Consider the following 18,011-nt stretch of genomic DNA (forward strand, 5'->3'; position numbering starts at 1 on the left):
TACTCTCTCAATCATTACATCCAGATCAGATGCTCTTAAAGTTTTAAGATTTGGAAGAGACGCCTGTAGACATCTGTCAATCCTTCCATCATTGATGTTCACAACAATTCTTTTCTCCAACTAATTGTCAATCTGCACAACCACTGCCCTCATGAAGTTGATGTTCTTGGCCAATGCTCTTTTATAAGTAATGTAATTATTTTGAAGAGACATCCTCAAGACTATAAGAAGTTCACTGAATTCTTGATCTTGATTTGGTCCTTCTGCAGCCTTGGTGAGTCTGTCTTTTCCCACATCTTTTGACAACTGAGCTTGTGCAGAACTTTGGCCAATTGATGAGATAGGCTCCTTAAACTTAGATTTACCAGCATCCTTGAATTGTTGAATCCTAGCTTCAATCTCCCCCTTATTCTTGGGAACAGGCATGATGAGGGGAGTTGGTAATTCTGGCCTCACAGTCTCTGGAAGTGCAGGCAATGGAATATTGAGCTTGCCCATGATGGATCCCAATGCAACATAATTTTGTAATTATAAGTGCTCACGGGAATCCACCAATGTTTGAATTCTGCCTGTTGACTCTACACTAGTGTAGTGAGAGCATGCACTTGAGTTGTGAGGTTGTCATTGGAGGTTTGCAGAGTTGAGACCTAATTTTGAAGAGCATGAATTTAAAGATTGGTAGATGTGGAAGGAGGTGATTGAGAGCTTTTAGATATCGAGGATCCAAAATTTTCTTCTATAGCTTGTTTGATATCCTCCATGAGTAGTGCAGAGGGCTCATATCTGCTTTGGTCAAGCTGGTCCAAATTGATCTTTGTGTCATTTGAATTGGTGATTTATTGTTGAACCACTTCATGGAGAGCAATGAAAGATTGTCTGAGATTTTTGACATCTTTTTCAACAGAAGTCAGATCAAAACTTGCCATTTGGTCAGCAAAATATTGAAACTTTGAGGTGATCTTGACTTGGGAAGGTATGTGTTATAGGGAGAATTTCGTATAACAGTGTTGTGGAGGTTAATGGGTGGAACAAGGATCAAGGACGATGTTTGAGGGCAGAGGAAGGTTGTTTGGTGGTGGCTGAGCTTGTATGTTGACTCCTTAAGAAAGAATAGGGTTTGTTATTCTCTATTAAGTGTCAACTCATATCTCATACAAGTGCCTACGTACCCTATTTATAGGGATCAAGCCTCACGTAGTTCTTGGGGAACAAGTCACTTAGGATAGGGTTAGGACTCTTCAGCCCGTGCAGCCCAAGCCCATGATAGAGTCAGGCCTTCAGCCAATTAGTCACATAAATCTCAACTGGCTCCACATGGTTCCTACAATCTCGCGGCATCTCCGCAATCATTCCCGTGATTATAGGAACAACCCGTGTTGGCCCCGAAATCTACGAGCAACTCAACCATCTATGAGTTACTTTCCATGTCGAACATAAAGTCCTCTATTGCGGGCCGACCTGGTGGTCTCGGCCCGCACCGCCTTCCTTTTCCATCAATAAATACTTTTTTACCTTTGATTTCATGATATGTGGGCTTATGAGCCCAGCCCGCGTGTGGGCAATCAAGCCCAGCTCGAGTACTGTCACCTGAGCCTTTCTCGCGTGAAGTCACCTAATGGCAAGTGTGAGCCCAGCACGCATATCATGAGCCCAACTCGTATGTCACGAGCCCAGCTCGCATGTCAAGAGCCCAGCCCGCACATGCTGGCCCAAATTGTAATAACCCCAAAATTTTGGACTTTTTGTAACCCTTATGAATAGTGATTTTACTGATTATGCTGAATAAGAAAACTTTTCATGCCACACTTTGTAGGGGTTCTTTTATTGTTATTCAGAGATCTTAGTAGTACTCTATATGGTATATAAGTGTATGTAAAGATCGTCAGAATCCAAATTCAAACACTTTGATTTTTCCCGAAAATCCACCAGATACCGAAAGAATTGAGTATAAGGTAACATGATAAAAATGATTTAAATTCAAGGATTATAAGAGAGGATCATAAAAGGAATATAATGTATTGAGAAAGGTTAAGGGAACCCAAGTAATAAGATCCCGGGTATAATCCCTCAAACGATAAACGAAAACGAAAGATAAGCGAACCATATAACAGATCAGCGATCATTAGCCAAGTAATTAGGAGTTAATCAAAGAGGTTAGTGATGATGATGTCATCACACCAACAAGAGGAAGACAAGTGTGGGAAGATGACATAGGCGGATGACATAAGCATGACCAAAAGGGAAGGAATTGTTGGTTGATTATAAGCCACACAAATTTTACCATGGTTAAAAGGTTAATTAAACAAAACAAAAAACAAAGCAACCAAGCCAAAACAAATCAAAAACACAAAACACAAAGTTGACTTTCATTTTCCAAGCCAAGAAGCTCTCGGCTTCATCTCTTTTTCAAAGAAGAAAAAATTCAAATTCAAGTTCCAAGCCTTGTTAATTAGTGAGGTAATTATCCAAGGTTCCTTGTACATAGATTTAGATATCCTATGAATCTAAGCTTCCAATTCCTTCACAATCTCTTCCAATAATTCATGGAAGAATAGAGTGAATAGTGTTTTTCAAGAACTTTAAATTTTGATCTTGTGTTTTTGTTTAGATAAAGCTTTAGTAAGGATTTTCCAAGGTTGTTTCAAGCTCATTAGTTACTCCTACTCTCAAGGAAGGTATAATCTCTTAACCTAGCATTATTATTGAATGTTAAGAGCTTGTTATGAGTAGTATAGTTCATGAGAAGCATGGTTATTGAATATTTAAAGATTGGTTGGTTTTGTAATGTTTTTGGAGTTGTAAATCTTGATTATTAGTTAATGAACTTAAGTATAAGCTTTTAGTTCATGATTTAGAGTAGTATAAATTGGAGAACTTGAGATGTTGGGGCTGTTGTAGTAGAGTATGGATGGATTTTGGTTATAGTAATAATTGTGGGATTGATTGTGGATTGATTTGGAGTTGTACAAATTTGGTAATCGCGTAAACATAGCCGTCGTAATGCCCGATTTACCTTAGACTGCTTTTGTTCTTAACATCAGGACCCGTGAACTCACTGTTAGGTTTTGACCATTTCCATGATTAGATATTTCATGTTACAAGCTTCATTTTGATATGTGGTTCGCTTGAATCCGATGTACGGTTTAGGAGAAACGACCGTTTTAAGTAACGGCGTTTCGCGACCGAACCATTACCCCTTGCCTTACTTTGAAACCTTGGTTAAGGCCCTTAAATGACTAATTGGAGTATGAAACAATTATGTAAAGTGGGTTAGGAAGTTGGTAGGGTACTTGCAATAGAATCGCCTTAAAACTCTTAATGGTTAATTTATTAAAAATGGTGGAGCCGAGGGTAATCGAGCGTCTTAAGTGAATCGTTAAGCGCAAAAGGAAACGTTAGGGTCTAATTGGTTAAAGTATAGATTCATAAGCGACGTTGGTTTAATTCCAACTTATATGTTGTTTATAGGTTACCAGACTCGTCCTAAGCCTTTTATCACCCCCAGTCGCTCAGGCAAGTTTTCTACCCGTTATACTGTAGTTTTGATGTATACATGTATATGCATTATGTTGTGATAGATGCATCATGGTTAATTAGCAAATCTTGCGATATATTGGAGCATGCTGATATGGTTTATATGCATGTCTGTTTCTTAATCTTGATATCTATCTGTTGATTCCAATGCTTATAATTGCATAATACCTATGCTAGAGATAAGCAGTAGTTGCGTATAACCTTAGTATAGGGGACCCAAAGGCGAACATTTTCTAAAACCGGGAGTCGATGTTCCCGAGTATATTATATATATTTATATATATATAGATATAGTTTTCAAAACTATTAATCGAATAAGGTTTATTCGATAACTTTATTTTTATTAATGAATATTACTTTGAATATTCATTCGAGGACTTATGACTCGATTTATTTTATTTAAGGAATATTTTCTTGAATATTCATTCGAGGACTTATGACTCTGTTTATTCTATTTAATGAATATTATTTTCAATATTCATTCGAGGACTTATGACTCCGCTTATTTACTAAATAATATTCTTTATTTTATTAAAGAATAATGTTTAGATAATCAAACTTATTTTCGATTATTCAAATAAAGATCGTACTTTCGTATAAGTATATCTTTGGTTATTTAATATTCATTTCAAGTATGAGTTTTAAAACTTCTACTTCAATTATTTTTATAAAGATTATTCTTTATGGGAATATTATTTAAATAATAATATTCAGATATTTTCTAATATATTGGGACTGATTTATTTTATTAAATCAACATTACTCCAAACATCCTTAAAAATGTTTTCGAGTCTTCAAAATGATTTTTAAAAGTTAGGGCGGATCCCAAAACTCATTTTTTATATTTAAGATCCTCATTTCGAAGGGGATTTAAATACTCGCTCAAAACCTGAGTGATCCGCCTCTGTGGTGTATTTTATATTCGCAACAAGGTTGCTGTTTTGATAAATGAATTGATTACTTACCCAACATTCGGGAAGTAAGTCCATCTAATTGAGTCGGCATAAGCGACAGGCCGGGGTACGGTCTATCAAAGTGTAAGTGGCTGGGTGGCAGCCCATCAACGCGTAAGAGGCCGGGTGGCGGTCCAGCACAAGGTCCTAATGAGGCCAGGGTGATGACCGGTGGGGGATTCATCCATCTACTAGTAGAAAAGGTTACTTATTGGTATCTTTGCCTGATCAGCAAGATATCGGGTTTATGCCAAAATTCTTTCTTTCCAAAATTCATTGGATATTATAAACTCTGTTCATACTTTACATGACAGAGGTTTCCAGGAAATGTATAAGAGATATATATGTGGATATATATATATCGGGACTTAATGAAGTATCTCGTAACTTCATTTCATTCAATAATATTTTAAAGATCGAATCTATGCAAGTCTTTTGTGGTAGTCCCACCTATGTGATGAACTTTGAAAACCTATTATACTCTGAACAGTGGTAGTTCAAGTAGTTTTCTAAAATGGTATAAGTATAGTGAAGTAATTGGTAACTTCATCTTCCTTTAAGCTTATATCCATTAAGTAATTACCTTACACTTGATAAAGGGTTCTAGTAAGTTATCTATTTAGATACTTGCATTATTGTTTACACTATATATTATATTGCGAGCTGTAATGCTCACTCTTGCTTCATTTCTTTATCACATAATAATAGTTAGGAAAGATGGCCAGACTCAAGCAGACCTAGCGCAAGCGCGTGGGAAGCGTCCCGTGTCTTCCCGTTGATATCGTAGCTGCTATAGCTGCAGAAGTAGATCTATTTGTAGATCAGGCATTCTACTTTTGGGAATCAATTATGTATAATTATAACTTGTGACAGATAATGGCAATTAACTGTAAACTTATCAAGTAATCATTTTGGGTTGTAATAACTTTTAAATTGTGGATTCAAGGACTTGTACTTATTTCAATTTCATCTCTGAGACTATAACGTGTTGTGGTGTGTGTTAGTGTGGGGTCACAACATGAGGTTATTTATTATTAATTAAGTTAAGTGATATTATGGAAAGAAAGACCGTAACGACCCGGATCCCCGACCCCGGATCTGGTGGTGTTACAGAAATGGTATCTGAGCTAAGCGTTATAAACCTCAGAGATGATGCGACAATATAATAATAAATTCACAAAGATAATGAGAACTCTTGCCAAGTTCATAGTCGGACTACTTAAAGTAGCACTGACAGTTAAAACCCTTACAAGAACCCTTATAAGTATCATGATAGTAACTTAGCTCGTTTAATGTGTAGACACATGAGATAGAGGACCCAGAGATGTTCGAGCGTCAGCATGATGAGGCACTGCTAGATGCCGAGGATTAGGAGGAGCCTGAGATGGAGGAGGAGGAGGAGGACCCCTCAGAGGAGTCAGAGATGGAGGTTATTGCGAGTTCAGATGAGGAGGACCCGGATGAGGTCCTAGTAGCCGAGGAGCATGTCGGAGCATTGGTAGAGTACATTGGTACCCCTTTACCCTCACTCCCGATGGTTAGAGCTCCTACCCCTGCACCACTATCTTGGAGACCCTATAATGACAGCTCTGAGACCCATACTCCCGAGCCTAGGCAGACCGAGGAGGCACCCCCAGCGGCTCCGGATTCACCACCTCTCGACCCTACCCATAGGCAGTCTTTGTTAGCTCACGGCTATGTTCAGGATGTACTGAGGACTCGATTGGCTGTTGCTGAGGCCCGGCTGGATGAGGTCAGGAGGGAGTTGGAGGTGGAGAGGGCTGGTCGGCGTGCCCGAGCTTATGAGGCTAGAGCTACCATACCCTGATCCCTGAGGAGGGAGCTGAATGGGATAGAGCTCACGGCCCGTGCGAGACTCCGATCACTCCAGGGGGACAGGCATGGAAGGATCTCTAGGAGGCAGGCTGACTACATTTTCCGTCATGCGATGGAAAGAGTGTGGGAGCTGACCCGCTCCGTGTGTGATTAAGGACCAGTGATGTGGTAGTCTAGTCGTCTAGTTAGTCGAGGACATAGTAAGAGCCAATTTTCTGGGATAGTTGACTTGTTTATAGCATCCCTTTCTCAGACTAGACAGATAGACTCTTGTGTATCACTTTTGGGCAGATGACTGTAGCACTGTTGTACTTTTGACCAGATCGAACTATATATTTCTCGCATTATGTATATATTTGTTTCCTTTCAGTTCAGTTCCTTAGTAACGAGATCACTATTTTTATCATTATTATTACTGCATTTCTTATTAGAACTGTCATAATATAATAGAATTGCGAGATACATTCTCCCCATTATAGAAACTATGCAAGGCACAATTTTATGTATGATTGTGATCTAACGTTGAATTTCCTAAAAAAAATTATCAGTATCATGCCGCCAAGAAAGATTGGAACTAGGGCGAACCCTGGATCTGAGGACCAGGGAAGCCATAACCAGGACGATAGGAACCAAGAACACAGTAAAGAGGAAGATGAGGATTATGTTGAACAGGATGACTCCCTGTATGAAGAGGAGGAGGAAATATATGATGTTGAAGGATTTGAGATAGAGGCTGAAGAAGGAGAAACTGAGGTTGAGCAACCAGTACCAAACCCAGGCATGGATCCCATGGGACAGTTCATGTAACTACTAAGGCAGAACTTGGAACGTCAACCCAACCCACCCCCTCAAGGAAATAACAATGTTGTGGCAAACTCTTTCAGGGTTTTCAAGTCCCTTAAGCCCCCTGAGTTCCACGGATCAGCCGACCCAGTTGAGGCAAGGGCATGGCTAAAGGAAATGGAGAAATCCTTTGAGATTCTGAGTACCGATGAGGCACAGAAGACTGTATTTGCTACCTACCTTCTGAAAAGAGAGGCTAACTACTGGTGGGAGGCCAAGAAAAATATGGAGACAAATGCTATTATAACCTGGGAGAGATTCAATCAGTTGTTTTTGGGAAAGTATTTTCCGAGGTTTATGGAGAACCAGATGGAGCTCAAGTTCTTGGAGCTAAAGCAGAATAACTTATCTGTAGCATAGTATGAAGCAAAATTTACTGAGTTATCAAGGTTTGTGCTGGAGTTTGTGAGCACCGAGGAAAAGAAAGCTAGTAGGTTTCAGCAGGGACTGAAACCGTGGATTCAGAATAGGGTGGCAATCCTTGAGCTTACTGATTATGCCACTCTGGTGCAAAAGGCAACAATTGTAGAAACCAGAAGTGAACAGATGCAGAAGGAAAGAGAGAAGAAGGGAATAAAGAGGAAAAGTATGAGCATGGGTGGAGGTTCCATAGAGGGAGCTTCCCAACTAGATTTAATCGAGGAGCAGTGTCCCTATCGGGAAAGAACACTGGGTTTAAGCGGCCAATGAGTGTGAATGTGAGCCAGAGCGGCCAGAAGTCAAGAATGTCCTATTCCAACCAGTCTCGACCCCCATTGCCAGCCTATAACACTTGTGGAAGAATGCATTCTGGGGAGTGTAAAGGAAAGCTGGTAATCTGCTTCAAGTGTGGTCGAGAAGGTCACTATTCGGACAAGTACACTTCGCCAACCCCCATTAACCACCCAACCACCACTTGTCATCAGTATGGACGCCCGGGTCATTGGAAGAGGGAATGCCCAATGAACAAACCAGCAGCTTCAGGAGCAAGCAGAGCTGCTTCTAACAAGCCACCTACTGCGAGGACTTTCAACATGACAGTGCAAGATGCTATGAAAGACTCAGATGTGATAGCAGGTACCCTTTCTTTAAATTCAATCAGTGCAAATGTTTTATTTGATTCTGGAGCAACTAAATCTTTTATATCAAAGGACTTTGCACATAAATTAAGACTTAAGGCTGAACCCTTGATAGAACCCTTACAAGTGGAAATAGCCAACCATGAAATTATTCCTGTTAACCAGATTCACCCCGCCTTTAAGTTAGGCATAGGGGGACAATCTTTTAGTGTTGATCTGATTCCTTTTAAATTAGGGGAGTTTGATGTAATTTTGGGAATGGACTGGCTATCAAGCATTGATGCTCAGATAGACTGTAAGGGAAAGAAAGTTAAGTTGAATATCCCAGGGAAGAAAGAAGTCATATTTAGAGGAAAGAGGCAGACGCAGAAATTTTTGACCATGGCCCAGGCCAATAAGATGCTACGAAAAGGAAACGAGGCTTACCTAGCCTATGTGGTGGATATGCAGAAGGAGGTTCCCAACTTGCAAGATATTCCGGTAGTCAATGAATTTGAATATGTATTTCCACAAGACCTTCCGGGATTACTACCCGATAGAGTTATTGAATTTGCTATTGAGTTGGCCCCAGGGACGGCGCCAGTTTCAAAGGCACCTTACCGGTTAGCCCCATTAGAAATGAAGGAATTAGCTACCCAATTGCAGAAACTTTTGGATAAGGGTATGATAAGACCCAATGTGTCTCCGTGGGGAGCACCAGTGTTATTTGTTAAGAAGAAAGATGGGAGCATGAGGCTGTGCATCGACTATTGGAGTTGAACAAGCTAACCATAAAGAACAGGTACCCGTTACCTAGAATAGACGATCTGTTCGACCAGCTAAAGGATATTGTTTATTTTTCCAAGATTGACCTGAGAACTGGATATCACCAACTAAAGATTAAACCCGAAGATATTCCCAAGACCGCGTTCCGTACCAGGTATGGGCACTATGAGTTCTTGGTAATGTCCTTTGGATTAACCAACGCCCCAGCGGCTTTCATGGATTTAATGAACAGAGTATTCAAGAAGTACTTGGACAAGTGTGTGATAGTTTTTATTGATGATATTTTAATCTACTCAAGGACCGAGGTAGAACATGCAGAGCATTTGAGGATAGCTCTAGGAATACTCAGAGAGGAACAGTTATTTGCCAAATTCTCGAAGTGTGAATTCTGGCGGAATGAAGTACAGTTTTGGCGGAATGAAGTACAGTGTTTAGAACATGTGATCAATAAAGAAGGAGTATTGGTCGACCCCTCCAAGATAAAGGCGGTCTCAAATTGGGAAAGGCCAACCACACCCACAGAGGTAAGGAGTTTCATAGGATTGGCCGGCTACTATCGTAGATTTGTACAGGACTTTGCGAAGATCGCAGCCCCTTTGACACGACTAACTCGTAAGATAGAGAAGTTTGAATGGACGGAAAAATGCGAGAACAGTTTTCAAGAATTAAAGAAAAGGTTGGTAACGACCCCGGTGTTGGCATTGCCAGACGAAAAAGGAGATTTTGTGATATATAGTGACGCGTCGCACAAAGGATTAGGGTGTGTGCTTATGCAGCACGGTAAGGTGATTGCGTATGCGTCGAGACAACTGAAGGAATACGAGATTAGATATCCTACTCATGACCTTGAGCTCGCGGCAATAGTTTTTGCCTTAAAAAATTTGGAGGCACTACTTGTATGGACAGAAGTGCGAGATTTTCACAGACCATAAGAGCCTCAAGTACATATTTACGCAGAAAGAGCTCAACATGCGCCAGAGGAGATGGTTAGAACTAATCAAGGACTATGATTGTGAGATTCTCTATCATCCAGGGAAAGCCAATGTGGTGGCTGACGCCCATAGCAGGAAAGAAAGACTCAAAATGATAATGACTTCAGAGGAATTGATAAGGGATTTTGAGAGAATGGAAATAGAAGTAAAGGTAACCGGAGCCGGAACTGAAAAGCTGTTTGAGATCTCGATGCAGCCAGAGTTATTGGAAAAGATTAGATTGTGCCAAGAGAAAGTAATGAATGAAGGCAGAAAGTCAATGACTGGAGAAGAGATCCATACTGAGAGAGATGATAAAGGGATAATGAGGTATTCCTACCGGATTTGGGTTCTGAATGTTCAAGAGGTTAAAGACGAGATTTTAGATGAAAGACATAGTTCAAGGTATTCCATTCACCCGGGAAGCACCAAGATGTATAGGGATTTGAAGGAGTATTACTGGTGGCCCAACATGAAGAGGGACGTAGAAGAATGGGTAAGCAAATGTTTGACTTGCCAAAGAGTAAAGGCAGAACACCAGAGATCCAGTGGACTTTTACGACCCCTGGAGATTCCCGAATGGAAATGGGAATAGATAGCCATGGATTTTGTTGTCGGCTTACCAAGGACGAAAGCCAATCATGAAGCCATATGGGTGATTATAGACCGACTGACAAAGTCAGCTCATTTCATTCCTATCAATGAGAGATACACGGTCGATACACTGGTGGACATTTACCTTAAGGAAATAGTGACGCGATATGGAGTCCCAGCGTCCATTGTCTCAGACCGAGACCCCAGGTTCAACTCCAGATTTTGGAGGAGCTTTCAAGAATGTGCGGGGACCAAATTAAATATTAGTATCGCTTACCATCCCCAAACGGACAGGCAAAGTGAAAGGACCATCCAGACACTAGAGGATATGTTGAGAGTCTGTGCAATAGACTTTAAAGGAAGTTGGGATGATCACTTGCCGTTGATCGAGTTTTCTTATAATAATAGCTTTCATGCCAGCATCGGAATGCCGCCTTATGAGGCCCTGTACAGAAGAAGGTGTCGATCTCCCTTATACTGGGATGAAGTAGGATAGCGGAAGATGCTCGGACCCGAAGTGGTCCAAAGGACCAAAGACATAGTGGATCTCATCAGAGGACGGCTGGTAGCAGCCCAAGACAGAAAGAAGAAATATACAGACCTAGCCCGAAAGGACAAGGAGTATGAAGTAGGGGACTTAGTACTGCTAAAAGTATCCCCTTGGAAGGGATTAATGAGGTTCAGAAAGAAAGGGAAACTAAGCCCAAGATACATTGGACCTTTTGAGATACTAAGACGGATTGGGAAGTTGGCTTACGAGCTAGCCTTACCCCCGAACCTACAACAAGTTCATAATGTGTTCCATGTGTCAATGCTAAGGAAGTATCATCGGGATGCCAGACACATAGTGGAGTACGAGCAGGTGGATATGCTACCAGATCTGACTTACGTGGAGAAACCAGTAAAGATTATGGATAAGAAGGAGCAGGTGCTTCGGAACAAAGTGATCAAGCTAGTCAGAGTGCTATGGCAGAATCATAATGTGGAAGAATCAACTTGGGAACTAGAGAGCGCAATGCTAGAAAAGTACCCACATTTATTTTCTATTTGATTCTGGGATGGAATCCTTTTAAGGAGGGGAGACTGTAATAACCCCAAAATTTTGGACTTTTTGTAACCCTTATGAATAGTGATTTTGCTGATTATGCTGAATAAGAAAACTTTTCATGCCACACTTTGTAGGGGTTCTTTTATTGTTATTCTGAGATCTTATTAGTACTCTATATGGTATATAAGTGTATGTAAAGATCATCAGAATCCAAATTCGTACACTTTGATTTTTCCCGAAAATCCACCAGATACTGAAAGAATTGAGTATAAGGTAACAGGATAAAAAGGATTTAAATTCAAGGATTATAAGAGAGGATCATAAAAGGAGTATAATGTATTGAGAAAGGTTAAGGGAACCCAAGTAATAAGATCCCGGGTATGATCCCTCAAACGATAAATGAAAACGAAAGATAAGCGAACCATATAACAGATCAGCGATCATTAGCCAAGTAATTAGGAGTTAATCAAAGAGGTTAGTGATGATGATGTCATCACACCAACAAGAGGAAGACAAGTGTGGGAAGATGACATAGGAGGATGATATAAGCATGACCAAAAGGGAAGGAATTGTTGGTTGATTATAAGCCACACAAATTTTACCATGGTTAAAAGGTTAATTAAACAAAACAAAAACAAAGCAACCAAGCCAAAACAAATCAAAAACACAAAACACAAAGTTGACTTTCATTTTCCAAGCCAAAAAGCTCTCGGCTTCATCTCTTTTTCAAAGAAGAAAAAATTCAAATTCAAGTTCCAAGCCTTGTTAATTAGTGAGGTAATTATCCAAGGTTCCTTGTACATAGATATAGATATCCTATGAATCTAAGCTTCCAATTCCTTCACAATCTCTTCCAATAATTCATGGAAGAAGAGAGTGAATAGTATTTTTCAAGAACTTGAAATTTTGATCTTGTGTTTTTGTTTAGATAAAGCTTTAGTAAGGATTTTCCAAGGTTATTTCAAGCTCATTAGTTACTCCTACTCTCAAGGAAGGTATAATCTTTTAACCTAGCATTATTATTGAATTCTAAGAGCTTGTTATGAGTAGTATATTTCATGAGAAGCATGGTTATTGAATATTTAGAGATTGGTTGGTTTTGTAATGATTTTGGAGTTGTAAATCTTGATTATTAGTTAATGAACTTAAGTATAAGCTTTTAGTTCATGATTTAAAGCAGTATAAATTGGAGAACTTGAAATGTTGGGGCTGTTGTAGTAGAGTATGGATGGATTTTGGTTGTAGTAATGATTGTGGGATTGATTGTGGATTGATTTGGAGTTGTACAAATTTGGTAATCGCGTAAACATAACCATCGTAATGCCCGATTTACCTTAGACTGCTTTTGTTCTTAACATCAGGACCCGTGAACTCACTGTTAGGTTTTGACCATTGCCATGATTAGATAGTTCATGTTACGAGCTTCGTTTTGATATGTGGTTCGTGTAATAACCCCAAAAATTTTGAACTTTTTGTAACCCTTATGAATAGTGATTTTGCTGACTATGCTGAATAAGAAAACTTTTCATGCCACACTTTGTAGGGGTTCTTTCATTGTTATTCTGAGATCTTATTAGTACTCTATATGGTATATAAGTGTATGTAAAGATCGTCAGAATCCAAATTCGAACACTTTGATTTTTCCCGAAAATCCACCAGATACTGAAAGGATTGAGTATAAAGTAACAGGATAAAAAGGATTTAAATTCAAGGAGTATAAGAGAGGATCATAAAAGGAATATAATATATTGAGAAAGGTTAAGGAAACCCAAGTAATAAGATCCCGGGTATGATCCCTCAAATGATAAACGAGGACGAAAGTTAAGCGAACCGTATAATAGATCAGCGGTCATTAGCCAAGTAATTAGGAGTTAATCAAAGAGGTTAATGATGATGATGTCATCACACCAACAAGAAGAGGACAAGTGTGGGAAGATGACATAGGAGGATGACATAAGCATGACCAAAAAGGGAAGGAAGTGTTGGTTGATTATAAACCACACAAAATTTACCATGGTTAAAAGGTAATTAAGAAAAACAAAAGGCAAAACAACGAAGCAAAACAATTCAAATCACAAAACACAAAATTGACTTCATTATCCAACAAGAAGCTCTCGGCCTTTGTCCATTTCAAAGAAAGAAAAAACTCAAATTCAAGTTCCAAGCCTTGTTAATTAGTGAGGTAATTATCTAAGGTTCTTTGTACATAGATATAGATATCCTATAAGTCTAAGCTTCAAATTACTTCACAATCTCTTCCTATAATTCATGGAAGAAGAGAGTGAATATTGTTTTTCAAGAACTTGAAATTTTGATCTTGTGTTTTTGTTTAGATAAAGCTTTAGTAAGGATTTTCCAAGGTTGTTTCAAGCTCATTACTTACTCCTACTCACAAGGAAGGTATAATCCCTTAACCTAGCATTGTTATTGAATGTTAAGAGCTTATTATGAGTAGTATAGTTCATGAGAGGCATGATTATTGAATATTTAGAGATTGGTTAGTTTTGTAATGTTTTTGGAGTTGTAAATCTTGATGATTAGTTAATGAACTTAAGTAAGCTCTTAGTTCATGATTGAGAAGTAGTATAAATTGGAAATATTTAGTTGCTGGGGCTGTTATAGTAAATAATGGATGAAGTTTGGTTGTAGTGGTGATTGTGGGTTGAATTGTGAATTGATTGGAATGGTTTAAATTTGGTAATCGCGTAAACATAGCCGTCGTAATGCCCGATTTACTTTAGACTGTTTTTGTTCTTAACATCAGGACCCGAGAACTCACTGTTAGGTTTTGACCATTGCCATGATTAGATATTTCATGTTACGAGCTTCGTTTTGATATGTGGTTCACTTGAATCCGATGTACGGTTTAGGAGAAACGACCGTTTTAAGTAACGGCATTTCGCGACCTAACCATTACCCCTCGTCTTATTTGAAACCTTGGTTAAGGCCCTTAAATGACTAATTGGAGTATGAAACAATTATGTAAAGTGTATTAGGCAGTTGGTAGGGTACTCACGAAAGAATCGCCTTAAAATTCCTAATGGTTAATTTATTAAAAATGGTGGAGCCGAGGGTACTCGAGCGACTTAAGTGAATCGTTAAGCGCAAAAGCAAACATTAGGGTCTAATTGATTAAAGTATAGATTCATAAGTGACTTTGGTTTAATTCTAACTTATATGATGTTTATAGGTTACCAGACTCGTCCCAGGCCTTTTATCACCCCCAGTCGCTCAGGCAAGTTTTCTACCCGTTATACTGTTGTTGTGATGTATATATGTATATGCATTATCTTGTGATAAGTGCATGATTGTTATTAGCAAATCTTGCGATATATTGGAGCATGCTGATATGGTATATATGCATGTCTGTTTCGTAATCTTGATATCTAATTGTTGATTCGATTGCTTATAAGTTGCATAATACCTATGCTAGAGATAAGCAGTAGTTGCGTATACCCTTAGTATAGGGGACCCAAAGGTGAACATATTGCTAAACCGGGAGTCTATGTTCCCGAGTATAATATATATATATATATATATAAATATAGTTTTCAAAACTATTAATCGAATAAGGTTTATTCGATAACTTTATTTTATTTAATGAATATTATTTTGAATATTCATTCGAGGACTTATGACTCTGTTTATTCTATTTAATGAATATTATCTTGAATATTCATTTGAGGACTTATGACTCCATTTATTCTATTTAATGAATATTATTTTAAATATTCATTCGAGGACTTATGACTCCGCTTATTTACTAAATAATATTCTTTATTTTATTAAAGAATAATGTTTCGATAATCAAACTTATTTTCGATTATTCAAATAAAGATCATACTTCGTATAAGTATATCTTTGGTTATTTATCATACATTTCAAGTACGAGTTTTAAAACTTCTACTTCAAATTATTTATATAGAGATTATCCTTATGGGAATATTATTTAAACAATAATATTCAGATATTTTCTAATATATCAGGACTGATTTATTTCATTAAATCAGCATTACTCCAAACATTCTTAAAAATGTTTTCGAGTCTTCAAAATGATTTTAAAAGTTAGAGCGGATCCCAAAACTCATTTTTATATTAAGATCTTCCTTTCAAAGGGGATTTAAATACTCGCTCAAAACCTAAGGGATCTGGCTCTGTGGTGTATTTTATATTCGCAACGAGGTTGCTGTTTTGATAAATGAATTGATTACTTACCCAACGTTCGGGAAGTAAGTCCATCTATTGAGTCGGCATAAGCAACATGGGCTAAGTGGGCGTCCATGAAAGTGTAAGTGGCTCAGTGGGAGTCCATCAAATGTGTAAGTGGCTGAGTGGCATTCCAGCATAAGGTCCTATTGCGGCCAGGGTGATGACCAGTGGGGAATTCATCCATCTACTAGTAGAAAAGGTTACTTATTGGTATCTTTGCCTGATCAGCAAGATATCAGGTTTATGCCAAGGTTTTCTCCTTTCCAAATTCATTGGATATTGCAACTCTGTTTATAATTTTCATAACAGAGGTTTTCAAGGAGTGTATGAAATATATATATATAGGTGTACATATATATATCGGGACTTAATGAAGTATCTCGTAACTTTATTATTTATAATGATATTTCAAAGATTGAATCTATCCAAGTCTTTTCTTGTAGTCTCATCTATGTGATGAACCTTTGAAACTAATTATAACTTGAACGGTGGTAGTTCAAGTAGTATTCGGAAAAGATATAAGTATATTGGAGTATCTTGTAACTTCATCTTTTAAACTTATATCTAGTAAATGACTATCTTGTGCATGTCAAAGATTTTCAGGAAAACGTTGAGACAAGGTTAGATATATGAGATCACCTTGCAACGATATTTTTATACAGTTATAAATTGGAACTCTGTGTATATTATACATGTCAGAGGATTTCAAAGATTGTGAAAAGTATATATGTATATATATATATATACTGAATATTTTGCGACTTGGCCGCGTTAAGATATCAGCTTGGTTCATTTCTTCTTGACCAAGACTTTCATGAGTACTATGAGAATGCTCATATATTGTTAATTATTATACATATTATTTCGGTGGGCTTGTTGCTCACCCTTGCTTTCTTCTTTCATCACACAACAACAGATAGCAAAGATGAACAGGACCAAGCTCCCATTTCGCAAGCGGTTAGGAAACATTCCCCAGTTTCCTTTAGGCGTTGTTGCCGTTGTAGCTGAGGTAGGATCTACCAATAGGCTAGTCTTTCAACTTTTGATGTACCAGACTATGTATATTTATGAATTTTAATAATGGAAAAGAATATGTAAATTATTCAGAAACCCTTTTTAAGGTGGAATGGTTTATAATTGTGGAATAAAATGACTTGTGTTATTTTGGTATTCATCTCTGAGACTATAACTTGTGGTGTGTGTGTGTATATTGTGGGGTCACAGTACGCAGCAGTTGGTTGACTGTTAAGATTAAGTATGGATAAGGGAAATGGAACTCGTGACAACCCGAATCCCCGACCCCGGATTTGGGGGTGTTACAGTTCGCTTGAATCCGATGTACGGTTTAGGAGAAATGACCGTTTTAAGTAACGGCATTTCGCGACCGAACCATTACCCCTCGCCTTAATTTAAAACCTTGGTTAAGGCCCTTAAATGACTAATTGGAGTATTAAACAATTATGTAAAGTGGATTAGGCAGTTGGTAGGGTACTCGCGAAAGAATCGCCTTAAAACTCTTAATGGTTAATTTATTAAAAATGGTGGAGCCGAGGGTAATCGAGCGTCTTAAGTGAATCGTTAAGCGCAAAAGCAAATGTTAGGGTCTAATTGGTTAAAGTATAGATTCATAAGCGACTTTGGTTTAATTCCAACTTATATGTTGTTTATAGGTTACCAGACTCGTCCCAAGCTGTTAGGTCACACACACTGTAGAGTGGATGAATACAGTGTAAAATACAATCAAATCGAACTTTTAATATTTCAAGTAATAGAAAACAAACTTTATTGAAACAATAAACTCTGTTACAGTATGGAACTGTTACCTCTCAGTGATAAACAAATATCACGAGAGCTGTTAGGGTTACAATGAATAATCTTATCGAATATATCAACACTTATAGTGTAAACCCTATGTCTGTGTTTATATACTACACAGTTACAAGATAATCGCTAATTGATATGGAATATAATTCTACTTCCTAAAATATATCAATCAGATATCTTTTCTTCCAAGTATTCTATTCTTCATAGAATTCCTTCTTCATGCATATCTCTTCTTATATTTATCTCGATCTTCTTTCCTTTAATCAGCTACTGTCCTTATCTGAACGTCCTTCAGCACTTAAGTTCTGATATCCATCTTCTGATGATTATCTCCTGATAATATAAGTACTGATATCCTTAAGTCCTGACTTCCAGT

The sequence above is a fragment of the Apium graveolens genome, chromosome 4 (assembly GCF_009905375.1).
Source record: "Apium graveolens cultivar Ventura chromosome 4, ASM990537v1, whole genome shotgun sequence".
Classification (NCBI taxonomy): domain Eukaryota; kingdom Viridiplantae; phylum Streptophyta; class Magnoliopsida; order Apiales; family Apiaceae; genus Apium; species Apium graveolens.